At 48.7% G+C, this 17633-nt stretch overlaps 1 protein-coding gene and 1 long non-coding RNA gene across 2 annotated transcripts in view; one reads left to right on the top strand and one right to left on the bottom strand.

Annotated features, from left to right (window-relative positions):
* LOC106150095 overlaps positions 1–10817 on the top strand; it is a 36288-nt gene extending 25471 nt beyond the window's left edge. Inside the window, exons 4-6 of the long non-coding RNA XR_001236701.1 lie at positions 3993–4158; positions 5480–5560; positions 8600–10817. This is a non-coding gene — a long non-coding RNA (uncharacterized LOC106150095). The remainder of the gene's footprint in view (positions 1–3992; positions 4159–5479; positions 5561–8599) is intronic.
* Positions 1–17633, bottom strand: part of Trabd2b (TraB domain containing 2B) — a 205211-nt gene that overhangs the window by 113771 nt on the left and 73807 nt on the right. The window lies entirely within an intron of this gene.

The raw sequence follows: 17633 nt of genomic DNA, 5'->3' as shown, positions 1-17633 counted from the left end.
CCACAAGCTGGTGTCATCTGAGGCATGTGGCTGCACTTCCTGGTTTTACTCAGCACCTTCTATGTCACTCCAATCTCTAGAGTAAGCTGTATGATATCTGTCCCTGTCCCAGACAGGGAACACTCCAAGGAGAGAGGCTGGCTCTCTCCTTCCCCGCCGAGGATGTGGGGCTGACACAACGCTCTGCACACAGAAGGAACCAGTGAACAGCTATGGGGAACGGACTGGCTAGCAGCAGCAAATCGTCCTGAGACTCACCATACTTTTGAGTGTATGGCAGCTACCCAGCTGGGAAGTGTGGAGCTCTGCTTTAGAACATGGCTCTGCCATGCCACACAGAAGCCAAATATCCATGGTCTTTTTAAGCCATTTCTCCACGCCTTGAGTTTCCTCATTTGTCGGCTAAGACAGATAATATTCTCACCTTTCAGGGTTTGGGGGAAAGTAAAGGACAAAGTCAATGGAACTGTCAAGAACAGTGTGTGGACTGTGGGTGCTCACATCGTACCATTAACAGGTGCCAAGGTCAAGGGCTGATTCTCCCCAAAACAAACTGCGAAGGAGGTAAAGCCAGTGATATCAGGGGATGATCAAAATAAGATCCAGAGAGGTTTAGCTATCAGGTCAGACATGCTCAGCTGCTGAGACCCATTGGGAGGAACACTCCCTAGGTTTCTGCAACCCTGGACTGGGCATTTCCTATGGAACACCTTCCTTGCCCCTGAAGCATGGGTTCAGTGACCGGCTGGTATCCTGCTACTGGCAAGCTGGGCAGTCTCCAGCATCACATTTACCTTCTCTGAGTCTCAGGTTCTTTGGTTTCTAAAGGATGAGGACAATATTCACATCATAAGATTGCTGTGGAGATTAAATGAGCTAAAATTTAGGAATGTGTCTAACAGAGTATTTGATCTAGAGGAGTTGCCCACATATTCACTTTTTTGCCAAGAATATGTCTCTATTTTTAAAATTATATCCATACATGTACCAACTTCCCACAGGGAATGTAAACATGTACTATGCGTATGTACTAATAAACTAAAATGAAAAGAACTACAGAAAAAAAAGAAGAAACCTGAAAATTTTGGACAAAAACAATCTTCAAAAACAGAGGAAGAAGATGCATTTCTTGACTTGTTTTATGAGGTCACCACACATTAAATTGTTAGCTGTCCTTGTTCTGTGCACTTCCTACTACGTGGATGATGTTATGGTGCTGAATATATCTGGCTGAGCCTCTTTTACTCATCTGTGTTACATGCCCTGCATTCCTCATCAGCCTACCAAACAGTCAAAGCAAGCATGAATATTACTCTGCTTTAAGCGGAGTAGTTGTGGTAGTAGCATCAGTAGCTGTGCTTGAAAATGAGAAGTAATTGTAGCAGAGTTCAATCACAACGTCAGAAGTAGGGTGGCAATGGCAGCAGTGCTGTGATAGGATAGCAGCGAAGATGACTGATGCCTAGTATTACCCCAGATGTGGCAGTGGCAGTGGCTGGCACGGTCATGAAGGTGGCAACTACTGTAGGGATGGCACCCACAGTAGGGATGGCAGGCTGGTGAGGTACTGAGGTAGTCACTCTGCTCAAGCCACAGGGCCCCCCTTTCTGCAGTCCTGACCAACCATCTGTGGTGTTCCTTAGGTACAGGCAGTGAGAGGCCATTCCTTCAGGATCCCAGCCCTGAGGGGAGTCCAGGAATCCACAGGCAACTGCATGGAGTAAAGGTCGGCCAATCTGACACTCCAGGGCTCCATTCCACCAAATGTTTCTGCAAATGTTACCCAAACAGAACCTTCTCTGGAAGCCTTCAAGAATCTTCTAAGAAAAGTTAGTTACTCTTCCTTCTACTTTCCCTTAACACTCATTCAATAAATATTCATGGGGACCCTACTAATGGGCCCTGAAGAAGAACAAAATGGTGCCCAAGCTCAAAAAGGCCACCACTTTAAGAGGAATCTGACATGCACCTTTGTGACAAGAGGTAGGATGCTGCATCAGAGATGTTTACCTGGCCATTCTCAGCACAAGGTTGGTCCCATTCTTTTCTTGAACAGCAAGGAGCCTGGTGTTATATATCAGCCACTCAGTGGCTGGGTCTTCTTTGTCTAATATTGCTAGACCTCCTCATAAGAGGGGTAGGTTATAGTGGTAAAGAGTCACAGATGAATTCTAATCTTTCTTGGTACAGCCCTGGGCAAACTGCTTAATCTCTGCCTGGGGTTCTCAGCTGCAAAATGATAATCACAATGGTATATATTTTGCAGATCTGTTGTGAGAATTAAGTGAATTATTACTATAAGTGAAGTATTTACAGTGGTACTTATTGTATAGAGTAATGCTGTAGAACTGTTGTTAGGCATTGATCAAAGAGCAATGAGCCAAAGTCCCAGCTCTTGTGGAGCTTATGTTTTAGGAGAAAACCCCAACCTTCCCAAATAATCTGCTGTGCATCTACCCCGAGGATTAACTGTGCTCCTCCTTCAACCTGCTTATACTCTTGGCCTTTGTTCTTCCATTCTTTCTCAAATTCGAATGGTATTACTGAGTGCATAGAATACAGCGGGGCACTGACCTATACGTTGAGGATTCAGTAAACAGTCTTGGGTGGAAGTGTTGTGGACATGCATGGGAAGAGTGCCCAGGACTCTAAAACTGAAAGCTGAGCTGCCTTAGTTCACATTCTGGCTCTGACACTTAGTTGTGTAACCCTGGACAAGATACCGTACTTCTGTGTACATCAGGTTCTATTTCTCTATAATGAAGAAAGAATAGTGCTTGGTCTCTGGGTTTCAGCAAGTCAATCACAGAAAGTGCCTTGAACAGTGTGTAACACACCAGGTGTGCACAATAAGTTCTAGCTATTCTTACAGCAGTGAATCTGCTAAAACCCTGTCCTCACAGCAGTTACATCCAACAGTAAGTGCCACAAAGAACCACGGTGTGGGGTAGGGAATAGAATGCGACCAGGACGAGACGAGGCAGCCGGGAAGGCTTCTCTGAGGAGCTGAGATTCAAGCAGAGTACAGAATGAGTTTTTGACCACATGGGACCAAAATGTACAGCTGTCAGGGAACAAGGGCCCCAACGGTCCAGGAGCAGGCGAGAAGTGACTCTCAAGCATAATTACAGGTTCCCTACATGGCATGCCACTTTTACTTCTCCCTCCATCAGCCCCACAGACAGGGCAAAACAGTGGGGCAGGGCTCTCCAGGCTCCCTGTCACCACCCACATCACCTGTCCAGCTCAGAAGAGAAAGCTCTGGGACAGGCTGGACTACACAGAGCCTCACAGCCAGTGAGTTCAAGAGCAGGCTGCTTCATTACTGTGGTTTGTTACAGGTACTTTCCTAGCAGCTGACATGTCTGCTAAGAGTGCCAGGGGCCAGTGAGGCCTCAGAGGAGCAAGAGAAGAGGGGCCTCTGTAATCTCTCCAGAAAGGATAGCAAGATTTCAGGGTCTTGAGTCTAAATCCCAGGTCCACCACTTCTTTAATGTGAGTCACCAGAGCCATACTTCTCCACTTCAAGCCTCAATTTCCCATCTGAAAAGTGGGTGTAAAAATAATCTCTGTGCAACCGGCCTCAAGGAGTAGAGGGCTGGCCTACAATAATAAGAGTAACAATGTCTGCTCGCATCTGCCCCAAGTGTGAAAGACTCGTACAAACTTCAAAAGCCATCTGGACCAGATGATTATTTCTATATGCAAAGACTCTGGGTTCCAAGACCCTAAATCTAAATCCAGTCCTACCATCTGCTAGCTGTGTGTTGTTGGGGAGGTCATTGCTCATCTCTGATCCTGAATTCCAGCAGCTGTAATGTGGGCTTTGGGGGCTGTCATAATGATTAATGGAGAAATGCATTGGAAAGGGGTCTGCTGGGAGCCACCAAGAACCTCACATGTGTGAGTGGCTACTATGACTGCAGTAGCAGTTTGTCATTTAATAGCAGTTGGCAACCTTAGGCTTAAAGGGACTCTTCTCTTTCCCATAGGATACTGAGGTCCATCAGCTGTACCAACACAGTACAGCGCCTGCAGTATGTGGGCAATTCAAGCTGCTGTTTAGGAACTCGGTTCCAGATGGCTCTGACATCATGCTGGCTCAACAAGACCAGTGACCACTTTGCCCCTGCAGATGAGGGTGCCATGTGCTTGCAGGTAGGCCACCTTCTCAGACAAGCAGCTTCTGCAAGAAGGGAAGGTATCCTGTGGAGATACAGAGGGGCATGTCCTTCTAAGTTAGCAAATTCTTGGCACCTGGTAACACAAGGTCTGGTCTGTCTTTGGGTTCCTGGAACAGACCCTGAGATAAGGACTCAAGCTCAAGGGGCTAATCTGGGACAAGAGCAGGAACATGGGAGAGGAACTCAGACAGGGAAGGCAGAGAGCCCATGAGGAGTCCGTTAGGAAGCAAGTTGCCCGGATGTAGAGCAGGAGTGTGGTTCTCCTGGGAACTCCTTGAGCCCATGGAGCAGGTGAGCTTTGGGGTCTTCTCATGCTCAGGGAGAAGACAGCTGAGTTATTTGCCCACTCAGTCTCTCAGGGGGCACTGCTTTGAGGACTGTGCCCTGGGGCCTTAACTCTTCCAACACCTGCAGCCCAAGGCAACATCCAGCAAAGCTGCTTCCAGTGGATGGACAGCTCTCAAGCATGAAGTTCAGCTGGACTTCAGGGCAGAACATGTCAAGGTGAGAGAAAATGAGCAGTGCACACAAATTGTCCTTCTCTATGTCCTGTATGAGTGAACCATTGACACAGGTTATGTAACACAAAGAAATAAAGCTAGGACTGGAAGACTATTGGATCTACAGTGCCTTGCTAATTCAGCATTGTTTCAATGTAAAGACAAATTCAAGTTCCATTCAGTTTATTATTTGTGGCTTCCTTCTTAAATCTGTCCCTTTAAGAAACATTTTATTGATGTGTAACTTTCACTGGGAATGAGAAGAAGCCATAAGTTATAGCTGGATGATGATATGAAACCAGTACTCAGATTAAGAAATAGGACATTACCATCACCCAGAGAAAAGCCTCCTCTACCGGTGACCACTATCCTGACATCTAAAGCAACTGATCAGTTTTTTCCTGTTTTTAAACATTGCATGAGTATAATTGTACAGTGTGTACAATTTGGCTTTTTTAATAAAAACCCTCAATATTCTGTTAGCAATTCATGCACAGTATTGCACGTAACTGTGATTCATTTTAACATTCTGTTGTAAAAAATGAATCACAGTTACGTGCAATACTGTGCTTGAATTGCTTATTTATCCATTATGCTATTGATGGGCATTTAGGTGGTTTATATTTTTAGCCATTATGAATAGCCGTGTTAAGAATATTCTTGTATGTTCTTTAGTAAATATATGCAAGTTTTTTGGCACTCAGGACTGGAAATCCCAGGTGAGAGAGTATACTTGTGCTTGGCTAGGCAAGTCCTGTGTTTTCTAAAGCAGATGTGACCATTTGCACCCCACAGACAGCATGTGAGAGTCCCAGGCGAGGAAGACACAGTGAAAGAGGACATTTCCAGGAGGAGGATGAACAAGCCAGAAGCAAGGTCTGTGGGTGTGGGTGTGGGCCTGATGTGTCACTCATTCCCAAAGCATTCGGAACATCTTGTGGGTATGTGTTCTGCAACACGTGCTGAGGACACACATATGGTTCCGATGACGCTCCTGCCTGCAAGGGAACAGTCAGACATGACCACAAACCACCACGATACCAGGTAGCAGGAGCTCGGGAGAAAGAGCTCAGTAAATGCAGGACAGAAATGTAGCTGTTGCTCTCCTGCTTGCCCACCCACCACCTTGCTCTAGCTCTGGCTCCTGTATTATGAGGCATCTCAAGATGGATCTCAAAAGAACTGGGTGACACTCAGAGGCTTCAGGATAGAAATCAGCTTCTGCAGCCCTTCGTGCTCTCCAAGGATAGTGTGGTGGTTGGTGGGGCGTGTTGACTCCGCTGGCTTCGGGATCTACTGTGGGGGACTGGTGGAGGACACTTCTGGGTGGGCTGTGGAGACATGACTTTGGGGTCCACTTCTGGTCCCTGGCACCTTCCTCTCTGGTGCTGCTCCCCTGCCATTTCCTGGACACCAGGAACTGAGAAGCTTTTCTCTACCACTCCCTTCTGCCATGTTGTTTCTGTCTTAGAATTTGCCAGCCATAGACTGAATCTCCTTAAGATGAACCAAATGAAAACACTTCTCTTTGAATTGTAGCCATCAGCTATTGTGTCCAGCGATGGGAAAGCTGACTAATACAGATGGAGATTTACACTTGCCAGGGAAGTGCCCAGGAGGGGCCACCAGGAAGGCCGACTCGAATTCCTCGGAGTGGAGGATGAACTAGGGAGTGCAGGTGATCTCCCCAGTCCATTTGCCCCATGCTACCAGCTTGGAAGCACAGCCCACCACTGCCTGCTCACTGCAGTTCTGAGGAGCGTAGCCCGCACTGGGCCCACCATGTGACTGCTGAGCACACTGCGGGCTGCTCCGCTGAGCAAAGGGAGGCACACACATTTCCAAGTTCAACAACCTTGATGCCTGGCAGTGGTTGCCCTGGGACTGCCCAGCCCTGGACCCGCCCCCCACTCCCGTCACAGTTACAGAAAGGCTCCTTGTTGGGGAGAGGAGCTAGTAAGGCAACCTCCACCTCTCACTTCCCCAAGGACCAGGTGTTTTGCTCAGCAGCAAACCAGAGCCGTCCTGGAACCACCCCTGCTCAGACTTTGTCACCCCGTCCATCATCCTGGCTTGGCTGCAGGGTCTGAGGTGGTAGGAGACAGAGTTCACTCCTCATTTATTTTCAGCATGCCCCTCTGCGGTGGTTGGGTTAAGACTATTGGAATGACACCACCAAAAATCCCTTGAGTGACTCTCTGGGATGCTGGAGCCCCATGGGGTGGAGATTTCTGCAGATCCCACTGCTGAGGAAGGTGGGACAGAGATGGAGCTGGTGCAGATCCACCCTGCAGGCCTCCAGGCCCGCCTCCTCAGCCGGCATTTGCCTTTCTCCCAGGCCCTCTCACACTCCCACCTTTGGGATGTGTCCACCAACGAGGGGCCAAGGCTCCTGTGTGCCATGGCCCCAGATGGGAGGCCTCCTTCCAGTGACAGCTGTTGGGGGTACAGTGCCCAGCACTGGGCTGCACAGGCACACACTGTGCTCTCCAGCCCCCAACTCACAGGCTGTCCCTCCATCTGTCAAGTGCAATCTCTCCCGGGCTCCCACCGGCCCCTCCAAACAAGCTATCTTTATGAAATGCAATGACTGCCCTTCATATATTAAAATAACACCTCCCCAGGAAGGACCTCATGTCAGGGTTGCTGTACAAAGAAACATTCACAGCCTGGCAGAGGGAAACTGGTGGAGGCTTGGCCTGGGGCCCAGAGGGAAGAGAGCATGGGGAGCTCAGGGTTATAGACGGCAGGGTGAGTTAAGGAAGGCAATGATGAGGACTGCAAAGGCTCCAGGCTAACAAAGAAACTCTGGGTTCAATGAAGTGGTGAAGCCTACTTTACACTAATGGGGCAGGGCAGGGCAGGGCAGGGCAGGGCAGGGCAGGGCAGGGTAGGGCAGGGCAGGGCAGGGTAGGGTGCTGTCTGACTGTAACCCTGGGCAGGGTGTTTTCCAACTTAGTCCTCTATGCCATGGCCTGCACTGTCCAACCTCACTCTACAGTAAAAGCAGGGTCCCTGGGGAATCGGGGGGGAGGTCTCAGGTGCCAAGATCTGCTTCCAAAAGATGCCATAGTCTGTAGGGTAACTGATCTCCGACAGGCCTGGGGAATCTGGGCCTGCCAGCCTGTTCATGTCCTGCCCACTGGCTGAGTTCCCCCTCTCTGAGACACCTTCCTCTCAGCTTGGTGAAGACCATCTAGTTCAGGCCTTCTGGGGTTCTGACCCTGCCACTACTGCTTCTTGGCAGAAATTCCATCTCCGTTGTCATCAGTTTCCCCACCTGAAAAGTAGGGATCACAGCAACTGATTTAAGAGATTTGTCCTAAAGTTTAAAGAAAATAGCTCCAGTAAAAGTAGCTGCACACAGTAGGTACTCAGTGCTAACTTTCTTCCCTTACACTCTACCACATATCAGGGCTTTAAAAATAAGTGGAGACATTTAACCCAACTCCCAGAGCTCCCAGTCTAATTAATAAGGTTAAAAAGAATATTAAAAAAAAAAACAACAAAAAACATGTGACACTATCAACTTGGAAGGGGAAAGCACTAAGCAAAGCTTCTGAGGCTTCAGAACAGCACCAGAACAGATAGTTACCGAGTCACCATATACTGGGCACTATTTTAGGTCCTTGGGATATTTGGTTCACAGCAGACAAAATCCCTACTCTCTCAGGTTGGACAGTACATCGTATGCACTGGGAGCAGGAAAGACAACAAACAGAGACCACGCTGAGTAAATTATATAACGCGGAGGGAAGCGCATGGAAAAGGGGAAAGTGCTGCAGGAACAGGGGACTGAAGGCTGGGGCTGCCGTTTTACACAGCGTGGTCATTGAGTGCGTGACATTTGAATAAAGGCGTGCAGATAAAAAGTTGGTCCTATCACCTTCTCAGGGAAGCATGTCCAATTTGTAGGGAATAGCCAGAGCCAAGATCTTGAGGAAGACTCCGCCCGAACACATCCACCACACAGCAATGAAGCCAGTGTGTCTGGAGGAGGGAGGACAAGATCGGAGAGGAAGAGCGGGAGCAGCTGCTCACGTGCTGCCTCTTCGGCCACTGTGCAGTTACTTCCGAGGTAACATGGAAGGAGAAACCTGCGAAAAGGCCCCTGGTGGTGAAGGAGGAGTTCACTGAGCCAACAGCAGGGAAGCTCAGAGGTGTGTCCAGAAAATACGCTCCTCACAGCACCCTGACAGGGCTGGCAAGATGTGATGTTTTTGATGTAAATTGGTATGAGGTGAGTGCATCTGAGGAAGAGAAAAGCTCTTCTTTGAGGCAAGGTGAATCTACCAGATCTAATTCTGTAAGTATCACATATCACATTTCCTCTCAAGTGTACACCACATTTCTTCTCAAGTGTACCACCCCCTCTCCCCTCTCTCCCATGCTCTCCCTTCTCTCCTGCTCTCTTCCTCTCCCCCTCTGTTCTTCTCTCTCCATCTCTCTCCCTTTCCCTCTCTTCCTCTCTCCAACTACTGCTGCCAACTGACTCTGCCTCTCTCAATTTAACATGAGACTGACCATATCTTCTTCATAGGTTTGGCTACTGGTAAGAATTGAAATAACACTTGCAAACCATGGCACCCTCCACCTGCTATAAGAAAAAAAACTGAAATTGACTTTTACCCTAGAAGCTTTCCTTCACAATCTATGCTATCCAAGTTGACTGGATTATCAACCCCACAACACATGATAGGGTTGGCACACATCATATGCCCAAAATATTTTGTTGGATGAAAGAATGCATGAGCAAACAAAGGAAAGAGGGGATCATGTATAAAAGCACGCAGTCTCCCACCTTAGACGGAGTCATGGTGATGAATGTGCCCAAGGCAACTATCAGCTACAGTGCCAGAGCCCTGAGCACTAACGAGGACTAGAAAAACAAGCACACCTCCTCACTCCTACATGGCTTCCCCCGGTCTCAGAGCTCTGCCTGCTCTAGCCCTCCCTTTGATAAGTCATCACCCTCTCTCAGGTGCCATTAGGACACTGATGAGATGTGATTAGCCCTGATCTGGACCCATTTGACTGACCTGAGGAAGGCAGAGGTGTTCCCTTGAGGTAGAGAAAGAAAAACACAGAAAAAGAGAGCTTGGGAGCTGAGGCTGGGCTTAGGGTCAGGGAGGGGCATCATGGTCTGGAGGAGTTAAGTGCTCTGAAAGGCTGGCTCTGCAGTTAGAAAGAACCTTGCTGGTAACTTATGCTTTTACCCCTTTATTTACAATTCTGAAATCCAAAAGCTCTGAAGACCCACAGGTCATGGGTGACTTGACCTGAACCTATATAATGTCCTACATAGTCTCAATTGATCCCACTTTTCAAAAATTTTCATTTTTGTTGCACAAAAATTACTGTGTTTGATTACAAGTCCTGCTCCAGACCACCCCCCACAAACTGGAGTGGTAAATGATACATGGTTATGCATCATATTTTACTTTCTAATATCCAACACATTTTGAATTCTAATACTATATATAGTTTCAGTGTTTTTGATAAAGAAGTGCACATCTCCTCTATTCGACTGCAAACTTCTTTAAATTGTTTCTTCATTCAGTTGACTACTTGTTCACTCATTCTAAAAGTCATCCCTATTGTCACCATCTCCATTTATCCTAGTGTCTCTTTGAAGGTATTTGACTGACCTCAGGATGACAGAGGTTTGCCCAGAGGGACTCAGTCTTATGGATGGGCTCATCTTGCACACTCCTCAGCCACTATGTTCCTCAGTTGGTCCTGTTTTCATCTGACTTCACTCCAGGTTAGGAGAGACCCTGGGAGCTGAGGCCAGGGAAGAATCTTCTTTTGCTTGCCTTGCAGTGGGTCCCAGCAAGTCTCACGTCCTCAACGGTCTCCTACAGGCATGAAGAAGTCCCAGATAATGCTCTAAGGTGCTCATGCCCACCCAGGCGAGATCACCCTGAGTGGGATGTGGGGGAAATCACAGTGCAGAAGGGCAAGAAAGCCTTGAGATGTACTGAGACCTCTCTACTACACACAGTGCCGGTTACAGAAAACTGTTATCTAGAGGCTATCTGACATCCTGGTCTCCACCCATGCCTCTTGGAGCTGTGAGAGATATAATTTGTGATAACAAGGGAGACTAGGGAAGGCTTCCTGGAGGAGGTAATATTAGGGCATTTTGAAGAAAGAAAAAGGAATTTGCTAAGCCTGTGTGTAAGTGATGGTGTGTGTGTGTGTGTGTGTGTGTATTGGTGTGTGTGTGTATGGTGGGTAGATACAGTATTCCAAGGGAAGTCTGTGGGTGTAATGATGAGTACTGACTGGCAGATGGGGTGGTGCAGCCTCTTTACATTGCAGCTGTGAAGGACTATGTTTTCAGCTTCAGGCAGTCCAGTCTGAATGCAGCCTTCAGGTAGTTACCCCCAATCTCTGAGCCCCACGTAAGTACTACTGCCTCAGTCACAGAGTACCTCACTCAAAAGGCTTGGCCCTGCTGGAAGTGACCCACATCCAACGAGATCCACATCTAGCTGAGATCAAGGCACGTGTAAGAATGGCTTATATTGGTCAGTCTTCCTGTCACTGGGACAAAATACTTGACACTTCCAACTTAAAGGAGGAGAGGTTTATTTTGGCTCATGGTTTTAAGGGGTTGAGTCCATAGTTTTCTACCTACTGCCCAGCAAACAGTAAGGGCTTGGTGGAGGAAAGCTGCTCACCCTATGGCAGCCAAGAAGCACAGAGAAAGCAAAAAGAGCAAGAGATATACCCTGCAGCGACACAGCCCCAAGTGACCCACATCTTCCAACCAGGCCCTATTTTTTAATAGCACATTCAATTATAAACTCATCAGTGGGTTACTGCACTAATGAATATAGAACCCCATGATCCAGTTATCTTGTGAAATGTCTACATCTTAATACATGAGACTTTGGGAGGGCACTTTAGATCTAAACTATAACATGGCTACTTCCCACTGGAAAGCATCTAGCTTTGCCTTTCAGCTTAACTTCTCCTCGTGTTTTCTCCAATTGTCCTCCTCCCCAGCCCCAAGGGCCTTCCTAAAATACATATACATGCAACGGCCTTGTCTGCTTCCCGCTCCCTGCCCCCCACAAACTCACCTTTGACACAGAGAAGCGGGTGCATAAGGAGATTCCCTGCCTTTCAGATTTCAGGACCTGAGACAATGCTGTGAAGGGCAGCAGCCAAGCACAAGCTATGCCCCAGGCACTCTCCCAGACACCGCTCCCTTGCTCCTTAAAGGAATCTTCATGACTGCCTGAAGCCATTACACCTCCCTATTTTTCCTAGGTGAATAAGTGCAACCCTGGAGAGGTGCAGGTATTGGCAGATAATGCAGTCAGAAAGCGGCAGTGCCCGAAACTGATGGAAGTCTGATTCCAATGTCTAGCCTTGTATTCAAGGCTACTGCTGTCCCCATCTCTCCATTGGACAAAATCCTTGGGATCCCAGTGGACACTAAATGAAGGAAATAAAAACCTGTTTCACTCTCTTGTTGCTAGCTAAGCATGCAGACCAGGGCCAGAACAGAGGACAACCTGTATCCAAAAGTGGTATTCCATGCCTGCCCTGAGCCCGAGTCCCAGGTGTATATGAGAGTTTGTGTTCTGTGTGCACTGACAGAAAAGAATTTTTGTCTGGGTAAAATTAACAAACCATGACCCACAGAGTCATCCTGCTTTCTGAATCTGAACACCATCTTTTCAGAGAAAAAGAAAGCAGATCAGGGTGGGTGTGGGTGCCAAGGGGCGAGGAGATGGATTCAGCAGGGTTCTATTCAACCTTTTATCAGTCATCAAGCCCTCTGTCATTAGGATAGCTGTGCCCGTCTGTCCCATAACATTTACACACAATCATAAAAGGAAGGGTAATGATTGCAATTACAACTGAAGGGCTGGTTTAATGAATATTAAACAGCTTTGAACATCAAAGTGTTGACTGGAGTGGAAACCTAATACCTCTGCTCCCAGCCCCTTCCACCCTGAGAAAGGGCAAGGCAGATGGCCTGGCCTTCCACAGGGCTGTCAGAAGCAATCTGCAAGAGTCACCAAGTAGCACTTTGAACAAATCCTTCTGCCTGGGGGCCAGCCCAAGAAATAAAGGGATCTGTCATTATCTTCTCTGCAGCAATCAGCAGGGGAGAAGAGTCCATCTCACAGGGGAAGTGTGGAGCCCAGGAGGAGCAGACAGGGTCTGCCCCCAAGGCATCTGCTCATGTAGGATGGGAGAGGAGAAGGTCTTGTTCAACCGGCATGGCTCAGCAGCAGGGAAGATGGGCAGTGCCTCCTTGCCAGCCTCCTCTCACCTCCCAGTCCTGGCCAGACCCTTTTCTGGTTCTGTCTGCCCCCCCCCATTCTCAGCCTCCAGACATGGCTGCCATAGAATATTCTCCATTCTCCTAACTTCACACATTCACTTTGATGCTGTACGAGCGGAACAAGAAATGGCCTGTGTGCTCAAGTTCAGAGTCTAATGGCAGAGATGGACATAGAGACGGGTAGTACTGACACAGATCTGTAACAGCTGTGGAGGCCAATTCTCTGGGAAGAGAGGTTCTGGACAACAGGAAGGCACATTTAATGAGGTAGTTCTGAGTGCTCAAAGAACCCCACCATTAGTGAGGGAGAGAAAGATGGCAACAGCCTGTGGGACAAGAGTCTTGTGAATATCCAAGGAGGCCCACCTGCTCCTCAGCCAGTTTGTGAAAGCTTCAGAAATGAGGTGACCCTGGAATTGAGCAGGGAGGGGGAAGAAACAACCTGTGGAACAAGGAAGAGTAGGCCACTCTAGGAACAGGCAGCCACTCTACTCCTCTAAGCCTCCTTGTCCAGATTCACCTACCCACTGCCCAGCATGCTGTCACCTGGCCAGTTCCCCATGGCTGCCTTGGCGTTTGCTGTTCACGAGTTGCCGACAGTTTCCATCAAGCTTCCCATAGCAGCGCCTTCCTCTATTGGCTCTTCTTGGGTAGTGGACTAAAGGACAGGCACTATGCTTGTGGCTGTCTCTTAGGACACTTGGAATCAGACAGCCCTGGGGTTACTGAGGGAGCTTCCACTGATCCTCCAGAAGCTAAGCACTCAGGTAGGTGCCCGTCCTCTAAGCCAGGGCTACAGAACAGAGAGCCGCAGGAGTGACAGCCTCTGCTCCCCTGCTGACTGCTACTGCACAGATGGCAAACAGAGAGTGAGGAGAGAGCTGTAACCCCCTCCCTCCCCGGCAAGGTGAGCCTAGTCCCTGAAGGCATTTCTTGTCCCCAGCACTCTATACTTGAAAACCAGGGTTGGACAATTCTACTTCCTTTGATGGGGGAAATTCTAGAGTACAACTGTCACATGTGGTTGTAGTGTATCTGAAAGGTGGCAAATGAGACTCGGGGATAGAAGGTTAATTTTGTTTAACTTTGAATTTAAATGGCCACATGGGCTGGTGGCTAGCAAGGGCTAAGCATAAACTCATCCTGGTCTCCGAAAACTGTCAGATTTTTTCATGCCTCTGGCTTTGTTATACGCTATTCCTTCTGCCTCTACTACCACTCCCCTCTTCTCTTTGCTTTTACTCTGCAGCTCATGATTCATCTCCTCGCGAGAGCCTGGTCTGGGCTGAGTGCAGTGCTCTTCCTACCTTCCACTGACTTGGGGCTTCCTCTGGTCACAGAAGCTCGTGAAGTGTGGCCTCTGTGTGTACCTTACAATTTCTAGACAGGTGATGTCTGCCTGGGGCACCTCAGATGGGGTGTGTCACACTGCCTGGGGGTTCCTGCACACCCCTACCCCCAGGGTCTGCATACCCGCACACTTGGAAGCTTCTGCACACCCCTACCCCTGCTTATCTAGAGATCCAGTTGTGCCTCTCCTCCCTGGCTAAGACTTGGGGTCTTGGTGACGCAGCTATGACAAACTAGGCAGGCAAAAGGATTAGGAATCATTTCTGCAGCGGGGGCTTCTTTGGGAGGGAAAGAGTTGTGTTTGCCTCTGGGTCTCCAGTGCCTAGCACAGGGCCAGGGTTGGGTGAGGGTTTTGTGAGGAGGAAAAAAGGAAGCCCCAGAAACTTCCTGGAGTGAAGTCTGGGCTTGAATAATGGGCAGAGAATCCAGTGTTAAAGCCCCCTTCACAGAGGGTTTTCTAGGGTGCCCTGGCCCGGGACAGTTAGCATCTGGAATGGGATGGGGCTCTGAGTGGTCTGCAGGCAGATCCAGGGAGTTCCTGCCCCAAATCCCCCAGGGCTGCACATGCCTCTCATTACCATAAATGAAAATGGCTGCTAAGTCCTGCATTAGGCTAAAAACTTAACACCCAGTAAACATTTATTGATCACGTGTAACCCCGATTAACCCCCGGAGCACTGAAGGCTCTGCCATCCCAGGCTACAGGATCTGCCTGCCTCTCGGGGTCAGGTTGGGCATCTTTGGGCCTATTTTGGCTGGGGCTTGGAGGACTAAGTGTGACAACCCCACGCCAGGCAGCAGAAATGCATCAGTGCCTTGCATCAACAGGTGTCCTCAGCCACCTTGCCTGGGCTTCTAGTGGCGGTACCCCTGCTTTAGATGGGAAAGCCACGTCTCACATCCTTATGCCTGCTGCCCTGTGTAGACCCTCTCACTTTTCTTTTTTCCTCTCTGCATGTCTCTGTGTGTGTGTGTCCCCCTCACCTCCCACCTCCCTCCCATTTGACACCTGCTGGATATCAAGTGCTACCTGGAATTCTAACAGCTCCCCTGCACCTGCCGTCATTAGAGACAGTCACTCTGAGGTCACCCTGGGCTTGAGGTCATCACGACACTGCTGCCATCTCTCAGTTTGCTGTGCTCAATAATAGACAGTGGCTCAGAAAATGGCACAAATGTGCCCAATGTCACACAATGGGCTGGCAGTGCTGATTTCCTGACCCAGTACACAATGCTCCCACGCCCATGCTCCACCTGTGGCCCCATTAAGGGAAAACAGAAACAGCTGCACTGTATGGTGAGCGCTCTGAAAGACCCATCAAAGGAGTGCCCACTGAGTCTTGGTAACAATACTCTGGGATGGGCACTATCACTTCCCCGTCTTATGGATGAAGACGCCTAGGCTCAGAGAAGTTAAGGAACTCGCTAGTGGACAACAGCAAATACATGTCAGAGCTGGACTCACCCCAAGATGTCCAACATGAGCTCTGTGGCAAGGTAACGCCTTTCTGAGAACCCAGGAATTCTAATCCCACGGAGCTTGTCTTTCCTCCCTACGTCTCATCTCCTTCTCTCCTGATAGGGTCTGAGTGTGGCAGGGCTCTACCAAGCCTCTCCAGGGGTCCCACTGATTCCTTACACTCTGGCTACGCTGCAGCCCCACTTGGTAGCAGCCTCGCTGAGAGCTGTCAGCCAGCTGTCAGCCACACCGCGGGAAAAGTGGGATTTCTCCACAGCTGCCCCAGCAGTTCAAAGGAACAGGGGCCCAGAATCTTGGCTAGGATGGCCTGTATTATGACAGGTCCGGGAACCTTAAAAGCAAAAGACAGCTTAATAATGCAGCAAAGAAAACACAAATCCCTTGGCCTGGCTCTTGAGGGCAGCCAAGAGCTTAATGGGGGGACCTGCTAATGCCAGCCCCTGGTGCTGTCCGTCCCCCGCTGGCAACAGGCATGATGTGCCCTAGGAAAACACAGTCCTCGCCCAGCTTCAGGTCTTTCCATGGACAATTACAGCCCGGCCCCTGGAAGTCTCCCGCCTGCTCAAGATGGGCAGCCCCTGCGATCACCAGCGGGGTGCTGGTGGGGGGCGGGGGAGTCTGGCTCCAGTAATGCACATGTTCCAGGCACAAAAGTGCAGCTGTTTGGGCAGGGGTGCTCCAACCTCCAGCAGCTAGGACTGCGGGCTGGGCTGCTTTGGCAAATACACTTTAGCGCTCATTAGAAACACTTTATTTCATGACCGGGGATTTGTTCATTCACTGGAGTGGGGTGGGGGGCTACTAACAGGGCTTTTTACAGGAAAGTCATGGTCACTGGATTTGATTTTCTAGCTCTCCCAGAGTCACTGAATAGAGGAGATGTTAAACTCTGAACAGGAAACATACGGGTTAAGTATCTCTTATCTGAAATGCTTGGGAACGGAAGTGTTTGGGATTTTGACTTTTTAAGATTTTGGAATATATGCTTGTACACAATGAGGTGTCTTGGGGAATGAAACCCAAGTCAAAAACTGAAATTTATATGTTGCAGATATACCTTATTATATGCATATTCTGGTGGAGATTTTATGTATTTTAAATAATTTCTGTATGAAACAAGTGCCATGATGTATAATGTGGCCTCATGTCAGTGATCAAAAGTTTCACATTTGGAGTATTTCAGATTTTCAGATTAGGGATACTCATGCCTGGAGGCATACATCTGTAATCCCAGCTACTTTGGAGGCTGAGGGAGAAGGATCACAAATTCTCGAGTTCAACCCAGGCAATTGAGTGAGACCCTCTCTCTTAAAAAAAAAAGATTGGGAGTGCAACCCAGTGCTCCTTGGGTTCAAGCTCCACTGTAAGGGTTGGGGACACTCCACTCATAATAGTAAATAATAATGCTTATCCTGTGACATACACCCAACAAAAATCTTTCATATTTCCTGTTTTCCTTTCATATAAGAGATGAAGAACCTGAGGCTCACACATGAATCAGGGCTGCAGAGTTTTCTGTAAATGTGGAGGAGAGCTGGGATTTGAACCTGATTTGTCCACTTTTGGACCTGGTGATTTCTCCATTACACCATACATGGGGGAGAAGCCAGTTTCCTGAGCTACCACAAGATTCCAGGCCCCAGAGGCCATAAGAATAGCAGAGAGGAAGGAGTTCTTGTTCTAGAAACCAAACTGGTAGGAAGGCTCTCTAGGATGCTTTATGTCACCTGTTTCCTTGCTGTAGAATTACGGATCGAGAGAACTGTGCTTCTATGGTCCTCTACAAAAGGATCAAGGTTCAGTGGGGGTGT

Source organism: Chinchilla lanigera, unplaced genomic scaffold, assembly GCF_000276665.1.
Source record: "Chinchilla lanigera isolate Chin_1 unplaced genomic scaffold, ChiLan1.0 scaffold00063, whole genome shotgun sequence".
Taxonomy (NCBI): domain Eukaryota; kingdom Metazoa; phylum Chordata; class Mammalia; order Rodentia; family Chinchillidae; genus Chinchilla; species Chinchilla lanigera.
The sequence above is the reverse complement of the archived record's forward strand: the minus strand, read 5'-3'. Positions and strand labels throughout refer to the sequence as shown.